Source organism: Dipodomys spectabilis, unplaced genomic scaffold (genome assembly GCF_019054845.1).
Source record: "Dipodomys spectabilis isolate Male_0828 unplaced genomic scaffold, ASM1905484v1 ptg000216l, whole genome shotgun sequence".
Classification (NCBI taxonomy): Eukaryota; Metazoa; Chordata; class Mammalia; order Rodentia; family Heteromyidae; genus Dipodomys; species Dipodomys spectabilis.
In genome coordinates this window covers 773,012-796,174 of record NW_024870893.1, presented here as the reverse complement: position 1 = coordinate 796,174, position 23,163 = coordinate 773,012, and positions in this window count along the sequence as shown.

Below are 23,163 nucleotides of genomic sequence, written 5' to 3'. Positions count from 1 at the left end.
TAGCCCTGGTCCTCACTGGACACTATGTGGAAAATGAACTCTACCATTTGTGGGTGGGGATGGGAGGGCAAAACTAGTTGAGAGAGAGGGAATGGAGGACACTGTCCAAAAAGAAATACACTCATGTTTTTGTTTGTTTGTGAGTTTTTGGTTGTTTTTTTTTTTGCCAGACCTGGGGCTTGAACTCAGGGCCTGGACACTGTCCCTGAGCTTTTGCTCAAGGCTAGTGCTCTACTACTTGAGCCACAGTGCCACTTCTGGCTTTTTCTGTGTATGTGGAACTGAGGAATCGAACCCAGGGCTTTATGTATGCTAGGTAAGCACTCTACCACTAAGCCACCTTCCCAGACCAAGAAATGCAGTCTTCACCTGACTCATGTATTTCTCACCCTCTGTCTATCAACTTTATGACTGTAAGTTATAAAATGGATAAAAATAAATCAGTTTTCCCCTTAGTTGCTATGCTTGCAGTTCCCAATGGAGGGCGCTGTAGTACTTTTTGTGGAGAGAGCCATAATCGTATGGAGAGAGCCATAACCCTTTGCTTCTTTGGAAGCACGTTACTAAAGGGATTATTTCCCTCATCTTTATGCATAACTAAAGGATAAGAATGAATTTCTGATTCCAAACTTGAAAATTCAGGTACAGGGCTGGGAAGGTGGCTCAGTGGCAGAGCGTTTGCCTAGCATGCATGAAGCCCTGGGTTCAATGCCTCAGTACCATATATACAGAAAGAGCTGCAGGTGGTGCTGTAGCTGAAGTGGTAGTGCACGAGCTTTGAGCAAAAGAATTTCAGGGACAGTGCCCAGGCCCTGAGTTCAAGCCCCAGGACTGACAGAAAAAAAAAGACAGAAAATACAGGCACATTCAATCCTGCCCATAGTACAATGCCAGATATACCAAGACACAGGAAGAAAAGGAGCACAAGACAAAGACATTATTGCCTTAGGCTCGTCAAACGCTTCAAAGGTGCATCTTATCTCCTGGTTACATTCTCTTGCTCAATTAAAGCCCACCAAAGCTTGCTTTGTTTATTATGTATTGATTGTTCCAGCATGGGACTTGCACTCAGGGCCTGGGCACTGTCTCAGTGTTTTGCTCAAGGTTGGTGCTCTACCAATTGAGCCACAGCACCGCTTCTGGATTTTTTAGTTGGTGGTTAACTGGAGATTCCTATTACACAGGCCCAGCACTGGTAGCTCATACCTATCATCCCAGCTACTCAGAAGACTGAGATTTGGGGACTGTGGTTCAAAGTTGGGGTGGGAAATTTCATAAGGCTCTCATGGCCAAATAGCCACCGAAAAGTGGTTCAAGTGACTTTGGCTGGTGTCTCTCTCTGTTCTGGTTCTCTGGGTTCTGGTTTCTGGAGAAATCATTATCTCTGTTGTGAATGGGAGGGAGCCACTGGCTCCCATAGGAAGGGCCCTGTGGCTTCCTGGTCCAGCCTGGCCCTTGTCCTCATTTGGAGTGCTCTGCTGCCCCGTGTGGCTCTACTGTTCCTCCCAGGTCACTTCAGCCCCTTGTCAGAAAGATGTTTCCATCAGTTCTGTCTTCCCTGAACCCCAAGCTCATTGTGAGAGACACTGTGGAGAGACCTATAAAAAACACAACATGGAGGCAGAGCCAGGCACTGTGACTCATGCCTGTAATCCCAGCTGGGGAATGGCTTTTAAGGTTTTTTTTTTTTTTTCTTTTTTGTCGGGCGTGGTGCCTGAACTCTGGGCACTTTCAGTTTTTCAGCTCTTCAGCTCAAGGCTAGCACTCTACCACTTGAGCCACAGCACCACTTCGGGCTTTTTCTTCTTATGTGGTGCTGAGGGATCAAACCCAGGGCTTCATACATGCAAGGCAAGCAGTCCACTACTGAGCCACCTTCCCAGCCCGTGGGGACCGGGGTTCAAAGCCAACCTTGGGAGGGAAAGTCTATGAGACTCTTCTTAACAACGAATGACCAGAAAACGGCAAGTAGAACTGTGGCTCAAATAGCAGAGTGTCAGTGTTGAGCAAAAAAAAAAAAAAAAAAAAAAGCCCACAAAATAAAAAACTGAGAAACAGTGCCCAGGCCCTGAGTTCAGGCTCTAGGAAAGGCAACAAAAAAAATATTAAAAAAAAAAGAAATTTAAAGAAATGGAAGCAGAGAGGCCAGGCTTTGCTCCTGCTTCTAATTAATATGTGGCCACACAAACAGATGAAGTATAAAGGATTGAGTCCTGCCTAATTCCACAAGGTCAAGCAAAGCACCAGGTGTGTGCTCACCAGGGATGGCTCATTCCCACCTGGGCCCCCAAGAGACAATCCACAGCCAGCATTCAACTGAGGGCCTGGCCAAGGTCATTACCCTGCATCCCAAGAATGCTGTTAGGAAAATGGAAGAATGCAAAAGGAATAGGCCGGACTCAATCTTCAATGGGGAGCACTGTTTATTAAGATAGAACAGCAAGGGGCAGAGAGCTTCCCGCAGGTTAGGAGGTTGTGCCTGAGAGTTGGGACAGGAGCTGGGTTTTAATTGGAGGCTCAAGGAAGGAGGCAGAGGTGAAGGAAAAAGCCACCAGGAAAAGGAAGTTGGGGGCTTTCAGTTGAGTTCTCAATGGGATGTGTACAGCTGGGCTTAGATGGATTGCCCTGCCTGCACTTCAAAGGAGTTCACAAAGGAGTTCACACATACCCGGGATTTTGCCTGCAGTCTGTATGGGCCTGGGACAGTAGGCTGGGGGTCAGTCCCTCACATTTCATCTTTAGATACATAAAATGATTGAGCCAAAAGGAGAGAGGCAAGTCTTTCATATTGGATCTTTGGATACATAAGAAGAATTGGGCTGAGAAGGGTGTTGCGTGGAGTTATGAGAACAAAGCAGATTCCCATCATTTGGAACCTTGAAGGAGTATAAAATGTGGAGAGGCATCGTGGTTTATTCGGGGCTACTTCCTGCTGTGGTATGGGGGTATTAAGAAGGAGTCACTGGGCCTGGGGTCTTCAGGGTCCAGGCTTACAGTCGGCAGGACAGTGTAAGCCAGGCCTCTGGTTGCCTTCAGTAATTGGATGGCCTAGACTTGCTCCCAGGCCCTGAGTGAGGGCTGTTAGCCTGCTAGAGAGAAAGTTGAAAACACTGAGATCAGACAAAAGCCTGACAGATGGCAGGACTTGTGGATACCAGTGACACAGGAAACCATCCTGGGCACAAGCCAGAAATGTTCCATTTGGATCATGAGCCCATAACCAGTCAGAAGTTAGGGCTGGATTGGAGTAGCTAAGGGCCTGGGGAGAGACCTTGATCGTTGTCTGTATGTAGTAGGTAACAAAGGCAAGAATGTCAATTCCTGTCCAGTTAAAAGTTTGACAGATATGGACATTAGATGAACATGCTTCTAAACTTGTTTCTATTGGACTCCTGGCTCTGGTGAAATTTGAAATGGCAGGCACAAAGTGGCTGATGTGACATCATCTCCTCTGACTCCTCTCCACCTGGTCTTGGGGGTCTGGGTGCTTGTTGCTCAGAAAACATGTCCCAGGTGGCATTTACAGGCTTTGAAGTCAAGGCCTGGGCATTTTTCCTCTAGCTCTTCAGCTTGAGGCTAGCACCCTACCACTTTGAGTCACAGGGCCACGTTCTGCAATTGGCATCCGCTAAGGCCCTAATTAAAAGGTGCCAGAGGGTCAGGAAGGGAAAGACTCCTGGAGTCTCTGCAGACCCCACAGACAATAAGGAAGGGCAGGAGGGACTTCTGGAGTCCCAGGGTCTGTATGGGCCTAGAACAAAACATGGGACCATACTTCAGAGAACGTACCTAGCCCCTTCTTTAATTCTCTGCCTTATATAAGCGCACCCCAAAATCCAGTCCCTGGCACAACCTCCAAACCCGTAGGAAGGTCTGTGCCCCTCGCTATTCCCCAATCAACAGTCCTTGCCTGTGGGAGATCGAGTCCAGCCTATTCCTTTTCCCTTCTCCTCCATTTTCCCAATATTTGGGGCTGAAACCGGGAGAGGAAAAGCACCAGGAATAACTGGGTCCTTTCTTCTGCCTCTCACCGAGCCATTCATGTTCTCTTTCCCAGGACTTCCTTTACTGGTTTTTTATTTTTATTTATATTGTGTTGTTGGTGGTGGGACTTGAATTCTGGGCCTGGGCGCTGTCCCTCAGCTTTTCAGCTCAAGGCGAGAGCTCTACCGCTTGAGCCACAGCACCACTTCCAGTTTCCTGGTGGTTTACTGGAGATCAGAGTCTCAAGGACTTGCCTTCCTGGGCTGGCTTTGAGCCACGATCCTCAGATCTCAGCCTCCTGAGGAGCTGGGATGACAGGCGTGAGCCACTGGTGCCCGGCAAGGCTCTTCACTATTTGACCAACTCCATCCAACATCCAAAAGCCTTCAGGACAAGGTAACTAGCCAGGTCTGTGGATTCCAGGAGTCTCTCCCTTCCTGTTTGTGGGATGCCCAGAGACTCCAGGAGTCTCTTCCTTCCTGACCCCCTGGCACCCTGTAATTAAGAACTTTGGGGATGCCCTCTCCTAATGATTGGGATCTCTCCATCTGCCTTCCCAAAGCACCAGGGACACCTGGAGTGGTGGGACAGGCTTCGTAGACCTATTGAATTTCCCAAATTGTCTCCCAGAGACAGACACCCCTTGGCATGCCTGCAGTCTAACCTGAACACTCTGGGCTGACTGATTGACAGCCAAAAAAGATAAAAACCCTGAATTATTTGTCTACTGAAGTCTGGCCTCACTAAACCATGGCCACCACTGGCCTAAACTCAGAATCTTCAGTGTTACTCTCAGTGATTTAAACAATTCTCCAACAAAACTGAGAGTGGTCTGAGTTCCCCTAAACCTACGCCCTTCTCTGACCTCCACTCTAGTGGCCCCTCTGCTCCCCTGCCTTGCTCACCAAGCCCTTCTCTGCCATGAGCTTCCCAACCATCTCCTCTAGAAAATAACTCTTTGTCCCAGCTCAATCTTTCTCTCACCCCTTTTCTCTCCCTCTCTCCCTCTTTCTCTCTTTTCTCTGATGACCTCCAGCACCAAAGATCCTTTTCTCCTTCCTTGCTCTTCTAACTACGCTCTTGCTACTTGCAGTTGGTCCAGATTCTCTAAGCTAAAACTGTCTGTCTGCTCCAAGCAAACTCCTCCTGCTGAACCCTGTCCTCATGGCTGGCTATCTGTCTGTCTGCCTGGGTAGCTGACAATGGGCGGAGGTGAGCGTAAACCTCCAATGGTAAAACAACAAGCTAACAGCTCTGCTCTAAACAAGCCCCTCCATACTTACACATTTCTCAACCCCCTTCTCCGGCGAATACACCTTCTTCCCATCCAGACCCTAAATACATGGGCCTCTGCTCTGGTGTTTTCATTCATCTGTCACTGACAGTGGCTGGCTGATAAACATAGTTTCTCCCTTTTACTGCTCTCTCCCTTTCTTACCCCAAAATTCCCCTTTTCTCTTTGGGACCTAATTAGTCCAATCCTTTTCTCTTTCCTGAATCCACTCACTTCAAAATCTGGATTCTTCATTTCTCCACTAGGAGGCTGCAGAAGAGAAATACTTTCCTCTCACCTCTTCCAATAACTCCCTATCCAATTACTCAAACACTCACTTTTCAGGTCCTTCATTGTGCCACATCCTCCCTTTAAATGTCTTCAGGTTCATAGTGCTGCCTTTTCCCTTTACAAATCTGTTCAGCCACCCCTCCCCCAGTTCTCTTTGCAGGCTCTGAAGCTGACAGCTAGGAAGAGACAAAGGCCCCATGATGGGATTTTCTACAACCCACCACTCTTCCACCAAGCTTACTCCTCTTCACTCTTTTAGGGGTTAAAACATCCACTTGATATACTAATGTGCCTCTTCACCAAAAGTGATTTACAGGGTTTCTGTTCTTGTTATCAGTGTTTGTTTAAGCATGGAAATTCTGTTCAATTCTGAGTGTCAGAATTGCCTGGTGTTTTTATGCTATTGCCTATTTTCTGACACTGACCACGTGGTTTTATCTTGGGCAAAATGATATCCCTTTGCCACTGGAATTCCAGAACACTTTTGGCCAATTTTCTTTTTTGTTTTAAAAACCAAAGTGTGTCTAAAAACTTTGGTTTAAATGTGCATGTGTGAACATGTTCAACATAATCTCATTGTAATCCATAAAAGCTGTTATCATGGTGTCAAAAGGCATCTTCTTCTATTTCTTGGTCCTGATGTTTCCTGAAATGGATGTTTTTGGACAGCAATTGTAAATTTGGTGTTAAAGAATTTAATTACCAAATGTGCTGTTTGTTAAAAGTAAACATCTTTATCGAGGGTACTAGTGAAAAGATTGAGATGCAGCTCAGCTCCTAGCCAGCTGAGACCAAGAACACTGTAAAGTCTACTCCAGGATGGTGAGCAGACCCTGCCCAGTACCTGCATTACCTAGGCAACTGGCACAACTGGAAGAAGTCAAATTCCCATCCGCTGAGGTCACTTCTTGATCCAATGTGGCCACAGCTTTCTCCCACCTGGGCCCACCTCCTTACCTGGTCCCACCTCCCTTTACCTTGGTCTTTCCCACACCTTTCACCGCCCCTACCCTAGATAAAGCCTAGCCCAGGGCCAGATGCCCTCTTTCTCAGTCCCATGGAGTGCCAACCTGGCCTGGTTCCAGCCAGAACAACGAATAAATCTACTCCTAACCTGAAAATACCAGGTGTGTGGTGTTCTAACTCAGTGGCCTCCTCTTTGAAAACCTAACAAACATCAGTAAGGCGATAAAGGAACATAAATAAAGAGGAAAGCTAGTAAAGAAGACCTTGGAAAGCGAAACTCCAGAAGGTTCTAATACGTGGCAGATGGTATGAGTATGTTGTGAATTATTAACTGGTATGTAATCAGGCTAGCTATGATTGAAATACTGATGTTGTAAGCATTATGTCCACCTTTGGTCCTCAGCTCCACCAGACCTGCTCTCTGCCCAGACCCACCTGAACTCCCATCTACATCACCTCCTACTCCAGACCCTGCTGCTAGCTATAGCAGAGGCTGCCATACACTTTCTCTCAGGGGCAAACATGGCTCGTCTAATAAACCTTCTAGGAATCTTTCTCCTGTGCCTGCATGGCTCCCTGGCATGGATGTGATGGATCATTTCTTTTTTTTTTAAGTTTTTTTTTTTATTGTGAAAATGCCATACAATTACATGAGCAAGGTAATGAGTACATTTCTTTTTTTTTTTTTTTGGGTCCAGTCGTGGGGCCTGAACTCTGGGCCTGGGCGCTGTCCCTCAGCTCTTCAGCTCAAGGCTAGCGCTCTACCACTTGAGCCACAGCGCCACTTCTGGCTTTTTTCTTTTTGCTTATATGGTACTGAGGAATCGAACCCAGGGCCTCATGCATGCAAGGCAAGCACTCTACCACTGAGCCACCTTCCCAGCCCATGAGTACATTTCTTTTTTTTTTTTTTTTTTTTTTTTTTTTTCTTTTTGCTTATGTGGTGCTGAGGAATCGAACCCAGGGCCTCATGCATGCAAGGCAAGCGCTCTACCACTGAGCCACCTTCCCAGCCCCATGAGTACATTTCTTATCAAACATTGTTGCCTCCTCTTTTTGTTTCCTTTACCATCCCTGTCCCCTCATTGAGGACACCCCTCCAGCCAAAGTTGTAAAGTTTGTTTTTCAAAATAACATCTTGTATCTAATTGTTGCAATGGGTCCACCTGTACCCATATTTAAATGATGTATTTTTCCCTTCCCTTCCCCAAATTATACCAACAGTGAAAACAGGGTTTATATTGTGGAGGAGGGACATACAAAGCAACAAATAAATCATCTTATTAATATGTTAGAAACAATAGCAAGAAAGAAAATCCATTTAAGTCCTCATCTTGGTGTTCATTTCACCTAACCTCATCTTATCTGACCATTTCTGATTGTATCAGACATATACTAGTTATTGCAAATAATGGAAACCATGGGCCTATGTTTCCTTGAGCATGGCTTCAGAAAGAATGACAATAACATTTCCTTTTTAAAAAGAGGAAGATAATCTTGTTTGGTTTTGAAGCAAGGATAAACCTACTAAATATAGGCAGGAGGTGAAAGATCAGTTCAAATCTATTGTAAGTCCCCAACATTATCTAGAAAAATAAATAAATTATTTAAGTAAAAAGAGAGCAACTGCCAGGTCCCAGTGGCTCATGCCTGTAGTCCTAACTACTCAGTAGACTGAGATCTGAACATTGCCATTCAAAGCCAACTCAGGCATGAAAGTCCATGAGATTCTTATCTCCAATTAAGCAACAACAAAAAAAGCCAGAAGTAAACCTGTGGTTCAAGTGGTTGAGCGCTAGCCTTCAGCACTAAAGCTTAGAACAGGGCCAAAGTTCCGAGTTCAACCACTGGAAGCCATCAATCCCCAACAGAAAAACAAATCAGCAAACATGGATCCACAGTATCAATGAAGAAGCCCCTACGGGGTTTGGGGGGAAACAAAGGATTCCCTTTATTTATTAGGCATAACTTCCAAAGTGAAAACAAGCAAAGCTTTAGACAAACTTTCTCGTTCGGGGTCTCTATTTCAAGATAGTGATTTTTCTGGTCTGTTTTCTTATTAGGAGTCAAAACTTCCCTAAACAGCCTTTCACTTAATCTAGTTCATTAAGCATTCAAGGCAATCAGGAGGTTAAATTACACAAAACAAACACCAGTGACAGCAGCACATGTAGTAGGAAGAGGAAGTGTCCCTGGAGGCAGAGAGTGGCAGGGCTGGTAATTTTGAGAATTGTATCATTAATAAAATATATTTTATTCTATTTGATGCTGCCTTTAGGAAGGTTCCTCTGCGTGATGATTACATTTTTAAGCATGCATTTTTTTATGGCTTTACCCAAGGCTAAAGGGAAGTCTAATACAAAATTCAAAAAGACAGTGGAAATGCACATTAAAATTTAAGTGTGTCCTTTTAGGAGTTTTTTTTAATTTTTTGTATTGTGAAAATACTGTACAGAGGGGTTCCAATTCCATGGGCAAGATAATGAGTACATTTCTTATCAAGCATTATAGCCTCCTCCTTTGTTTCCCCTTCCCATCCCTTCCCATCCTCCCCCGCACCACACCCAATCCTCCCCCCTCCCCCGCACCAAAGTTGTAAAGTTCAGTTTCAACATAACGACTGTCCAGTGATGGATCCTTTCATTGATGCTTTCTGAGCAGCACCAACATGTCATTCGTTTTGTCAAGTGTCTTTAACCAGTCTAGGTATATATTTGTAAGCAACCCAGCAGTAAATGTGACAATCATCTGAGAGACACGTTCTATCCCAGATCCTGCCTGGACCAACTGTGTAGCTGCCTCCACCATGGCAAAAGCAGACTGGACCCTTCCTGACTCTATCACATGCAGCTGATTCCTTGTGATAGACTGTTTTAGATTTACACAAACTAAGACTCTTGCGAGACACTCTCTGTTTGCCGGTGTCACTCCTACCCACCAGTCCTGCCAGTTCTCAGCCTTTTTCCTGATCTTAAGTTTCTGGTTTTTTGGTCGGTGGTGGGGCTTGAACTCTGGGTCTGGGCACTGTCCCTCAGCTCTTCCACTCAAGCCTAGTGCTCTACCACTTGAGCCACAGCACCACTTCCAGCCTTCTCTGCTTATGTGGTGCTGAGGAATCGAAGGGCCTCCTGCGTGCAAGGCAAGTGCTCTACCACTGAGCCACCTTCCCAGCCCTCAAGTTTCTGTTTCACAGGCTAACGGCCTTCACTCAGGACCTGGGAGCAAGTGAAGGCTGTTGAAAAAAATGGAGAATGGAAAAGGAATAGGCTGGACTCCATCTTCCACAGGTGAGGACTGTGTATTGAGATAGAGAAGCAAGGAGCACAATCCCGCCTGGGGGATGGAGATTGTGGGTCGAGTCTGGCCTATTCCTTTTGTTTTCCTCAAGTTTCTGTGTGTAACAGAGAGAGAAGGAGGGAAAGGGGGAAGGCTCACGCTGGTAATACTAGCTACTCAGGATTGCAGGCATGAGTGACCAACATATTTGAATTTCTTTGAGTTTTAGCATGAACGCCAGTATTGGGGCTTGAATTTGGGGGCTGGGTGCTGTCCCTGTGCATTTTTGCTCAAGGTTGGTGCTCTACCATTTGAGCCACAACTCCAATTCTGGTTTTCTGGTGGTTTCTTGGAGATAAGAGTCTCACGGACTTTCCTGCTTTTACCGTGTTCCTCAGATCTCATCCTTCTGAGTAGCTAGATAAGAGACCTGGGCCCCAGGGACCCAGCTCTGAGAGTTTAATTGCCATATTTTCTCAGAGACCCTGTGAACTCAGTCTGCATTTTAAGCTGTCTTTACATATCCTTGTTCATGACTATTAACGCCCCCACTCTGTAAAACCTTCCAGTATCATAATAACTCCTTTAATTCCAGTTACTCAGGAGACTGAGATCTGCGGACTGTGGTTTAAAGCAAGCCCAGGCACCCTTATCTCCAATAAACCACCAGAAAGCCTGAACTGGAGGCACAGGACATGTGGTAGAGCCTCCAGCCTTAATCCTTGAGTTCAAATCCCAGCTCTGGCACACACACACACACACACACACACATACAAACACACACACACACCCTGAAATGCAGTAACAAATGATTCCAAAGAAAGCAGTGGTGGTGAAGTTTCCCATGTACTGAATGAAGGACATGATTTTATTGGGAATGATTTTATTGGCAGCTTAGTTCTCTTGGACCAAAACAGAATAGCTGACATTATGGGATGGAAGCTCTTGTGTACAACTACTTAAGGGAAGTAAATTATAATGGCGGGAAAGTGCAGAGCTATAAGTGGTAGCTGTCCTTGTATCCTGAAATTCTTCTAGCAATTATCTGGTGGATTTTTGATTGTTTTTTGTTTGTTTTAGAACACTGGTCACAATTGATAAGCACAGTTGGACAGAATGATGCTAAGAAGAATACTTCTGGGTTTGGAAACACCCTCTTTCCCTGCGGGGGGGGGGGGGGAGAGTGGCAGGGAGCGCAGCTGCCTTGCAGAAGTCCTGGGTTGCTCTTGGGCGGAAAATAGGGGCCCTCCCTAGGGCCCCACACCAGGTGTCAACTTTCCCTGACCCCTCAGGTTCTGCTCTACAACTTGGGTTACCCCCATCCAGATAACCGGATCTCCCAGATTCTCCCCCATGAGGGGTGCTGTCTCTGCAGCTGTTGGCAAGAACTGGAACTGGGCATCTTCTTTGCTTTTTATCTGGATTATACTCAGACACTGCCTCCTCAGCCTAGAAACCCCAAACTGAGAGTCAAGTGTGGTGAGATGCATGGGCAGGGCCAACGATCTCCTGGGGTGCCCCATATACTTACACACCCCCAGATCTAGTGAAGGGAGAGTGGAGGGGTTGAGGCCCCATGGCCCCCCATTTGGGTGAGCTGGAGAACTCAAAGGCTTCCCCCGGGAAGCAGCCTGGGGAAACAAAGAAATAGAAATAGAAATAGTAGACATAGACATAGGAATAAATAGAAATAGGGCCTGTGGGGCAGAGCGACCTCTGGGAGCCTCTAAGATAGGGAATTGAACCCAACACTTTACAGCCACATGCACGGTACTGTGGCTCACGCCTGTAATCCCAGCTACTCAGAAGATCTGAGATTCAGGGTTCAAAGACCTCCTGGGCAGGAATCCATGAGACTCTATCTTCCATGGGCCAGCAAAAATCGAGAAGTAGGGCTGTGGTTCAAGTGATAGATTGCCAGCCTTCAACACAAAAGCTCAGGGACAGTGACCAGGCCCTGAGTTCAAGCTGTAGAGCATACAAACACACAAACACACACACACACACACACACACACACACACACACACACGACCAGATGTATTTATTACACAGCAGCCACTGGCAGGCAACACTTCAATCTTCAGGGTGCGGACACAGGCTTCAGGTTTAACAGGGGGACTTGGGGGACAGTGAGGAGGAAGAGGAGGAAGGCCTGTAGAGTGATCACAGCCCCAGGCTCTGGTTTGTTCAGGGGTTCTAGGGGGCAGTGCTCCACTGGTTTACGCCCAGGCCTGGCTGGGAGAGTGGGACCCATGGGTGCTGATGGCTGTGTCCTCTCCCATGCTTGCAAGATGGCAGCAGATGACCCTGGAGAGAAAGGCTCAGGCCATGGAGCAGAGAAACAGAAATGGAGGCCTCTTCAAGCCCTGCCTGTACCCTGGCCCAGGAACAGAGTTAGTTTCTCTCTCTCTCTCTCTCTCTCTCTCTCTCTCTTTCTTTCTCTCTCTCTCTTTCTCTCTCTCTAAGGTGCTGCACCAAGTGACAAAAGTTACACAAGTCAGGCCAACAGTACAGTTCTGTTTTGGAGAAGGTCACAATGGGCCCCAGATCCTCCGTATCAAGGCCATGTGGAACATTTTCTTTTGTGGGGGAAGGTAGAGGCACCTCCTGGGACAGGAGCTCTGGTTTAGGGGGATGAAAGTGCTTCCAAAGGCCCAGAGGAAGAAAACCAAACCAGCATCCCCAGTGTGTCACACCTCCTTTTCCCAGACCCCCTCCCCTCTACTCCTTTGCATCAGTGTCACCAGGAACAGGTGACCCGCCCCCTTTCTGACACATCTGGGTGGAGCCTTGGATGCCCCAGGAAGGAGAGAGGAGGGAAAGAGCAGATATGATCACAGCAGCCTCTCAGCCTCTAACTTAGGCCATATATGGTAAAGAAGGGCCCAGTCTGCCAGGACACATGCTAATGAGGCTATTATATAAGGTGGGGCAGGGTGGGGAGAAGCAGATGGGGGCAGCTGGGAAGGGACTTGGCCCTCCAGATAGAGCAGAATTTATACTTGATAAGGAAATTTCAGTTGGTATTCCAGCTTACTGCCCCTTCCTGGATATAAAGTTCTTGAAAATTGGCTGTGTCTGGCCTTTTACTTTCTTCTTCCCAGAAGCAGAACTAACTGTAGGAAGCTGCAGAATGCAGGCCTCAGGGAGACAGGCCTGGTCACCCTTCTCAGCCCATTTCTCAGTCCAGCCCCGTGTCCAGCCCAGGGGATCTATCTGCAGCCACAGCAGGCTGACAGGGGACAAGAAAAGAATGTGTGCATCTAAAACAGTGACTACAAATAATAGGAAACAAAACACCAAAGCCAGTTGCTGGTGATCATGCCTGTCATCCCAGCTACTTCAGGAGGCTGAGATCTGAGGATCAGGGCAGGAAAGTCTGTGAGACTTAAGCACCAAAGAAGAGGCAAGGGGAGCTGTGGCTCAAATGGTAGAGTGCCCAGCCTTGAGCAAAAACCAAGCAGACACACACACCCACAAACCCAGGCCTAAATTCCTAGGCCTTCAATTCAGGAGTAGTACAGAGATAAAAGACAAAGCATAGCAAAAGTCCACTAAAATGTCAAAAGTAAAATGGGAATATAACTAAAACATTCTTGGGCGGGAACATGGCTTGGTGGTAGAGTGCTTGCCTTGCATGCATGAAGCCCTGGGTTCAATTCCTCAGTACCATAGACACACAAAAAAGCCAGAAGTGGTGCTGTGGCTCAAGTGATAGATGGTAGCCTTGAGCAAAAGTAGCTCAGGGAGAGCACCCAGGCACTGAGTTCAAGCCCCAGGCCTGGCAAACAACAATAACAACAGAAATGAAACATTCTTGCTTTTGATCACAAGATCAGCAATAGGCATTGTTCTTTATGGGGTTCTGTTCTTTTTAAGTAATTATGGTCTGTGTAAATGTGTATATTTGAACTTAACAGCCAAGTGTGTGCTTTACAAGCATCAGCATGAATGGGATATTACCAGAATCAAAAACTTCTAGAAATGCCAAATTAAAGATTCAAACTAATTCTGAAAATTTGTCTCCTCAAAGTGAGCAAAAATGTTAAAATTCATTTCTTTTGGCTTGTGTGTGTCTGTGTGTGCGTGCGCCTACACAGTGCTTAATCCTAGGGTTTGAACTCAGGGCTTCATGGCTGTTTCTGAGCTTTTATTACTTTTTGCTCAAAGCTGGTGCTGTTGTAAGGTAAATCATCTCAGAAGCCACATGTTAAAATATCCAATATTTGAGTCTTTAGTATACAGTTAACCTGCTGCAGGCTGCCAGTTGTTACAAAGGCCTGCAGCATCCAAATACACATAGCACAGCTTGGAAACATGCTAAAGAGGAAAGAAAGAACAAGAGCAATACCAACAAGCCAATTTAGCTCCCATGGTGACCTGATCTGGAACACCATGATGACTGGAGATGAGCCAGAAGGCAGGACACAACACTCGACCACAGAGACACACGTGGCATGGAGTCTCAGGGCTAGGCTGGTCTGGGCGTAAGTAGGTGTGCGCAGGGGGCAGATCTTCAGGAAATTCCCAGTCCCAGGCACTACACTGACAGATTCAAGTGTCTGCCCCTGACTCCAGGGGTCCAGGCAGGCCCATTACCTGGGAGGCAGGTGATGGGGGGGGGGTCCTTCCCCCAGCATGAAGACAATTGCCAGACCTATAATCCACCACCTGGCCAATATGGCACCTGACCTTCTTACTTTTGTGTCTTTTCATTTGTTTATTGGTGATTAACTTGAGCTTAGTATCTTGGACTTTGTTCCTGCTCTTCAAATCAATCTTGTGTATGACCTTACTATTGTAAGGTCTGCCCTGGGAAGGTAGAGCAGACTCCTCCCTCCTCTTGGTTAGTCTCTGCCCAGTAGCTGTGGTCCACAGGTGGAACTATCTCTCATGGAGGCCATCACCTCCCTCCCTCCCTGAGGCCAACTGGGTATTTGGTGTGGCCACACCTGCCCCTGCCCTTGGTCCTGGCCCTGGTGTGATTCCATCGTTTTTTTTATTCCTGCTGTGCTTGAAAATAAACCGTTCCCTTCGCTGAGTACCACATGCTGCTCTCTCTTTTCTCAGCTGCCAACTTAATTTACCTAACAATGATTATTACTATTATTATTATTATATACCAGCCACCATGCTGGCTGCGTTTTTATTTTACTGTAGCAGGCTTAGACAGTTGAGCTACATCTGCAATGCAGCCCAGACTTTCGTTAAGTTTGCATTTTAAAATATGTTATCAATATATACGCATATATAATATACAAATTTAATTATATTACATAAAATATATTTGTTATTGTGGTTAAAGAAGTTGGGGAACTTGCACAACTAGAAGCAGCAGTAGTTATCTGGAAGTGTCTTGCACTTCCCCGTGGACTTAGCTCGGGTGTGTGTTGGGCGGGATCACAGCTGCTATTTATGTGGGGTTTTCTCTGTTTCTCTGGCACAGATTGGCTTCTAGATATTGACTATGCTGTGTGAGACTCCCTTCAGGTGTGTGAGTACTGAGTCTGCGTACTACACTGCGTGTTTTGAGCGGTATCCTCGCTGCTCTGGGCTGGTTTGCAGAGCTGTCCTGCGCCTGGCCGTAGAATAACCCGTGGATTTGAGCATTCTCCAGCTCACAGCTGTGTGCCTGTTACTAGTAGTTAGCATCTGCTTTTTCAATTTTGTTCTTTTCTTTGTTAGGCAACTGTATTATTTAAGTCAAACTCCTATCAATTCATGCTTTAGGAATTTATTTCTGTCGGCTCATTTTTTGTGTGTTTTGTTTTTTGCTCTTGTTTTAAATTTATTATTATTATTAAAGTGTGCAATCTTTGAGCTTTTCCACTCGAGGTTGGCACTGTACCATGGAAGCCACCTCTCCTCCACATGACTTTTTGGTGGTTAAAGGGTTGAGCAATTTCACAAACTTTCCTGTCCTAGATTTTTTCAATCCCAGATGTTCAAGATAAGATCTCAGCCTCTGAGCCTATCAGCTGCCTGTCCAGCTTCATTATTATTTTTTGAAAAAATAGATCTAGCTTAGGTGCCCAGCTTATTTATTATTATTATTTTAACTGAACTCAGCTGGGAATTTTCCCTGCAACCAACCCCCTCTCCCCCCTTCCCATTGTTCTATTCTGGAATGTGTGATTTAAATGGGTGGAAATTGAGAGGCACCTGGGCATTGTAAAATTCATTCTGAACCTATGGATCATGTCATTTGTAATGAATTGTTCATATCCTAATTCTTCTCCTCGGTTAGTTTTGTTTTCTTTTCTCTCTCAGGGCTAGGAACCAGGAAAGGGCTCTGGCTGTTAGAAAATGTGTTTGTATAGCTCTGATATGATCGTAACCAGCTCCAAGGTTACATACATGAATATCAGCTCCAGTCATTCTGCCTAAAGTGATCCAGGAGGAAAAAAAATGACATCTATGGAAACTTCAGTGGGAATGTTACAGGGAGATTTCTCTTCCACAGAGGACCCAGAAATCAGGAAAGCAGGTAAGCAGGTAACCCTATTCATGAGTCCCAAGGCAGACAATTCCAGGTCAGGCTCCTTAAGATTGCAATCTGCCATAAAGGCAGCTCAGTCTCAGATGGGGGGAGGGAAGGTTGGATCTGGGATGTGTGACTTGAGTTGGGGTAACATTTTTGGGGCTAGAAATGAATGGGAAGTGGGTTGGAGAGGGAGCAGAGGTGTGTTTCTGTTACTTGCTTCCTCCTCTTTCTTCTACCTCATCCTCCTCTGAGAGGAAAAAACTGCCCAATTTTCCTTTGGCTTGTGGAACCTTTACCTTAGAACAGACTTAAGGCACCACTGTGATGCAGAAGCTTGCTAGATTTTAAGGCTAAGAGTATTACCTCCATTGATAACACACTCAGGTTATTACCATACCAGAGCCAAACTAGGCTGTGACCATAGAGTGGATTTTCAGTCACTATGCACTGAAGTACCTAAGGCAAGCAAGCCAGTGATATCCTTGTCCCCAATATCCACTGTAGGAATAGAGAGGGTTTCTGGATATCACCCAAAAGAATGTCCCACAAGATCTTAGATTTAGCAGCTGTCAGCCAGGAAGCAGACTCAGGTTGGAATCAGGCAGGAGTTCCTCCAGGTGTCTGTCAGGCCGTCGTTGAACTTTACCCATTAGGGTGTGCAGCAGCAGCAGCAGCAGCAGCAGCAGCAGCAGCAGCAGCAGCAGCAGCAGCAGCAGCAGCAGCAGCAGGGTCTCTCAGTGGCTCCAAGGGACTGTCACACCTCATGCTGGGCTGTAAATTCCTACACAGACTGGTTAAGAATACATTGCATAGGCTTGACAGGCTTTGTTCCTGCTGGTTTTTAAGATCTTCAAACAATAGCCCAGGACAATTTACCAAAATCACAACTTTTTTACTAACCAGATATTTTTGTAAATAGACACAGAAGGCTTAGAAGGCTTAGTCTTGTAGCCATCTCTGACAGATGCAGTCTCCACACCTTGCACACCGACAACTGTTAACACTATTCTTTATGCCTGTTTCTAAAAAAAAAACATTTTTTTCTATTTTGCCTCATTTCTCCAAAACTGACTCTGGACCCTTGATCTTAAAAAGGGGGTAGAAGGGCGAAGGTCCATCTTCTGTAACTTCTTCAAGCTGACTTCAGGGGCGTTGATCCTACCTAGCCAGGAACCTATAACCTTAGCCTATTTTACAAAGAGGCTATCAGGGTTAGATGTCATTAAGAACAATATTTAACTTTTGACAACTGCACAGACCTTTTCTCTGGTTACAGCAGTGTAGCTTGTTTATCACTCTGGTTTGCAAAAGCATCTTCCTAGATGGCTTAGGAATGTGATCTCTAATGATCCCAACAATGCCTAAGTTACCTTTGCAGGCCTTGAGACAGATAAATAGAAACACACTCTCAGGTTTACAAACTTTTTCCTGAGCAGATGAATTTCATGTAACTAATGTCAGCTCAATTAGAACTGCCAATTAGAGCTTTTGGCACATAAAGGGGTTGAGGTTTAAACTATCCCCCACATTTTATAACATTGACTTTTTACTATCACAGAGGACTGGCAAGTTCCTGTCTCTTACAGGGTAGATAGTCATGGACATTAGGCATGCTTACAAACTCCTGCCATGACCTCCCGGCTCTGACCAGTTTTGAAGGGCCACGCACAAATGACTCTAGGATCTGACATTTCTGCCATCCAAGCAGTGGCTTACTGCCTCTGGATGCTCCTCCATTGCTTTCGTCCCAGGAGTGTCTTCTCCACATTGGGATAAATGCCTCATTGGCATTTCCCTTTAGTTGGTCGCTGGACTTGAACTCGGGGCCTGACCACTGTCCCTCAGCTCAACAGCTCAAGGCTAGCACTCTGCCACTTTGAGTCCCAAAGCAACTCGGCTTGCTCTTTCAGCACTCTGCTGGCTGAGTAGAGGTGACAGTCTCACAGGGACCTTTTTCTGCCAGGGTTGGTTTGAACCAGTTTGCAGATCAATGATTCTTATAAAAGGCCACTTTACTCCAATTAAAAGCAACAAGGTGGTCAACATAGAAGTAGCTTTTAAGCATGCTCTTACCTGAAACTTATTAAGAGTCAAAGTTACATCTGACAAACTTGTAAGAATCCTCTGTGCTTTGCTCTGGGCTTGCTGGAAACTTAAAAAACCTATAAGAGCAAACTGGAATAGCAGTTATTTTGGTAATCCTAATTTTTCCTTTGTGCACATTGAAGCCAATGTTAAAAACAACTTTACTTTTAAACTTTATATCCAAAAATCCATTCCCTATTTTTTTAAGTCTCCTACTAATCTTCTTTTTAATATTGTATACTTTAGTTTTCATTTGCATTTTGAAAAGATCCCTTGAAATCTTGAGGCCAAGTGTCACTCATTGCCTCTTGGCTGCTTGTTTTAAAACAGACACACATTAAGATTTTTAAACTTAATGTGAAAATAACAATCATCATAACTGAACCAAAAAGCTAGACCTAGCTTCTTTATGACTTTTAAAAACATCCTAATTGGAAAACATTAAAAGCAAGTCACATTATACAAATAACTTTTTAACCCTCTTTTTAAGGCCTTCCTAATTTTAATGTTAACACATCCAAGGGGAAGTTTTAGCAATATTAATCAGATCACCACATCACTCATTTTTACCATCATGTTTTCAGTGTCTATCTGCAGGGAAACGAGAGAACAAAGATGGGGCACTCAGCCCCTTCTATGGAATGGGCACACACCAAATCCGAGTCTTTAGGGTTAGATGAACTGCGTTTGTGCCAGCTTGCCCTCTTTCACCCTGCGTGGACTCCTCCCAGGGCCTGTCTCACCATGTATGACCAGCTGAACTGCACTTCTGCCTGTTCACCCCTTACCTCTAAAGACAGGTCTTCTGTTGGTTTCTAAGTTTTTCCCCCTGTCTCTTCTCTTGGTTCTTGAATGAAATACATAGTTTTAAACAAAACAGGTACTGTCTTTGACAGTGTTAAACTAACCTTTACATTTAAATTTCTAATATTTATCCCCAAATTTTAGCCAAGGGAACTAAATCCCAAACAGCCAATTCATTTTTGTTAAGCCAGATAACTTGATTACAGTATAAACAGTCTTATGCATTTTAAAATATTAGTTTTTAAAATACCAGATTTTTTTTCAAGTTAAAGAATCCTTAAAAAGTCATTTAAGACACTATGAAGATTCTTTAAAAATTTTATTAATGTCCAAACCTCATAACCTTTTGAATTTTAAATTTAAACTCACCCAATTGTTACAGCATGCTGACAATTTTTATCTTTGAACACATTCACAGACACACACAAAACACTCACACAGATCTTAAAGCATGCAAAAATCAAAATCAGTTGTACATACACATTCTAAAGTTTTTAAATAAAATTTAAGAGAGTATTTCTTTTAAACTAGGTACCTTTGTTGGGCTTCATTTTCCCAGAGCTTGCTTGTCTAGCAAGGCAATTCACTAATTACTCTTTTGAATCCCTTCTGTTGGAGGAGGGCTGGGGGAGGGGGTCACCTAAAACTAAACTGGCCAGATTTTTTTATCCAATTTTAGACAAGAACACTTTACAAATTCTTACATTGTCAGGACTAGCTGAAAAAAGTCCAAACCAGGCACACAGCCTTCTACACCCTCCCTGCCAGCAGCCTCCACAAGGAGAAAATGCAGCCTGAGGCTTGAAGGGAACCAAACTAGCCCAGTAACCTTCCGTGCCTCACAGGGAGGGAGGCACAGCAGGTCTGTGACCATGCCCAGCTGGAACTTTTATTCCCCTAGAGATGTTCAAATAAATAAATAACAAAAACACAGATAAACACAAAAACCAAGGATCCACATTCTAAAACAGAACTAGACAAGAACCAAAGGCTGAGTTGGGGACTAATGAGACCCAGTTTATCCCTACCGGAACTCTGTACTGCTCCCACTCAGCAAGCTGAATCCAGAGCCTGTTGAATGAGCCTGCCATGATCAACCAAAACTTCCCTACCTCTGGAAACAGAACAGAAAACACACCGAAGTAAACAAGACAGACAAGTGGCCACAAAGACAAAATCAGGTCTCAGTGAATGGGGCGACATCTCACCACCATTCACTTACCAGGGGACTCAACCCCCCTACTCACCTCCAGAGGATTTTTCTTTTTTTTTTTTTTTGGGTCCGGTCGTGGGGCCTGAACTCTGGGCCTGGGCACTGTCCCTCAGCTCTTCAGCTCAAGGCTAGCACTCTACCACTTGAGCCACAGCGCCACTTCCGGCTTTTTTTTTTCTTTTTGCATATGTGGTGCTGAGGAATCGAACCCAGGGCCTCGAGCATGTAAGGCAAGCGCTCTACCACTGAGCCAACTTCCCAGCCCGAGGATTTTTCTTTTAGATTCCTGCAAACGTTGACCCAGGGGCCTTCCAAGGCGGAGAATTCCCAGTCATCTTGGGGCAAGGGAAAAAAAAAAAGTCCCTAGCGGCCGTCCCCTCAGACTGACAGGTTCTCCCCCAAGCTCAGACCCCCCCGAGCCAAGGCCTGAGGCTGAGATCTAACTGGGGCCACTTGCAGGTGGTCAGTGGCAATTTCATAATTGACAAACAAGCAAGTTAAAAAAGCAGAACCAGCAGTTTTTGTTTTTGTTTTAAACGAACTAGGATAAGGTCTAGGGGTGTCCTGGGAGTGGACTCACTTTGCCCCATATTTTTCCTGTAAAGTAAATCCAATTACAAACATGGCAAGCAAAAGCAAAAAGCACAATGAGACACAGACAAACACAATTATACACAGAATGAGGAGGGATCCCAAAACCAAAAGTTACTTTTTTTCTCAACCTATTTTCTCCACAAGCAAGCCCCTGTCCAACTAGGACTGCTAGGACTGGTGGAATTGAGGGGTCCAGGCATCCCTGGACCTCCTTGTCCATAGGGGACTCTGCTGCGTCCAGCCTCACCCTACTTCTGGCCTCACTCTGGCGCATTCTCTACCCTAGGTCGACCGCGCTTACCTCGAGGCTTTTCTCGGACCTTCTCTCCAACAGCTGAGTGCCCGCAAACTGTCCTCCAGGCTGGGGATCCCAGTCCCCCTCAGGTTGGAGCGGCTAAGAGCAGCTCTATCCCGGATGAGCCCCCACTAAATGTAGTAGGAAGACCCCTACTCAGGCAGGCAAGCCCACCTAGTCATCCGGAGTGACAGAGCCCACCGCAACAAAGTTGATATTAAAGAAGCAACTTTATTGAGAAGGTTCCTACACTGACCGGCCAGGGCCGTGGCACAGGCTCAGGAGCTGATACTGCGACCCCGAGCAGCCCACATGCTTAGGTTTTTAAAGGCAAAAATCACAAGGTGAAGCCTGGTCACGTAGGTGACCAATGAGATTGTCACACACCCAAAAGATTGCACAGTCATACCAGACCATACGCAGGTGGCCAGTGAGGTTACACTTTGTCACATAATGGCTGTTTAAACCAGCCTGTCATTTTGGGTTTAAATGACTCATAAATTCAACGGTAAAGCAGGCTTAAGGTAAACATACACAAAGGAGTTTAGTGGAGTTTAACATATACATGTGAAAAGGCGGAGTTTATAGTAAACTCAGGATGTCCAGCAGGCCAGCATGAGCCGGATTACTGGCTACCTGTTTAGTTGGTCAGTCCTTTTTTTTTTTTTTTTTTCGGTCCGGTCGTGGGGCCTGACTCTGGGCCTGGGTGCTGTCCCTCAGCTCTTCAGCTCAAGGCTAGCACTCTACCACTTGAGCCACAGCACCACTTCCGGCTTTTTTCTTTTTGCTTATGTGGTGCTGCTGAGGAATCAAACCCAGGGCCTCGAGCATGCAAGGCAAGCACTCTACCACTGAGCCACCTTCCCAGCCCCTAGTTGGTCAGTCCTTAACAGAACAATGAAGGTGGGTCAAGTCATTAAGGAGAGGGGGACCTAGAGGCATTCTTTTCATTCTAAGAACTGGGCTGGTTGGAGCCAAGGTTTTTGTTTTTTTCTATAATCCCTAAAACAAAAACAAAACCTGTAAGGAAGCAGTCCCAGCTCCAGTCTCCTCTCAGGGCCTAGTTCACTCTAGTGCTTGCTGTAAACTGAGAGCCAGAAATCCAGTAAACATAGGGAGGGGCTGGAGTAAATACAAAAGAAATTGCAGGAAGCATCTGTGTGCAGGCAGAGGTGCCCATGACTTTTGGGTAAAGGTGGAAGGTAACTGGTGAAGAGGGTAAACAGGCATACCTGCTGAGTAATGTCCTTAAATGGTTGGGCCATTGGTGTTTCCAGAAAGAATGCATGCAAATTCCATTCCAGCTGGAGTCCCTGTATTTTTGGTTTAATGTGACAATAAAACACTTACATAAAGATTGCTCACTGTGTTTATATATATATATATAGAGAGAGAGAGCATACCATGTATCATAACATATCATACACATGTTTTATGCAATATATCATACCAAATAACAGTATATAGAATATCTAACAACATAATATACTACATTACATACTATATATTATATACTATAGCATATATGCTATGATATATTGTATATGTACTCTATATTATATGATATATAATATAGCATCATATAGTATATATGATATGCTATATATCATACATAGAATTTATATTTCAAACTGTAAAATATATATCATAATGTTATATTTTATATTGTTTTTAATTTTATAATTTATTTTGTATCTCATTACATATATTTATATTTCATGTTAAATATACTTCATATCATATAGTATATTATATGATATATGGTAGATAGTATTCTTTTATATTATATCTTATATAAAATGATATGTCTAGTATCTGACTATATTATACTTTATATAATATATCTTATATTGTAATGTTTATAAGATAAAAAACAATATGTATGTAAAATTATAA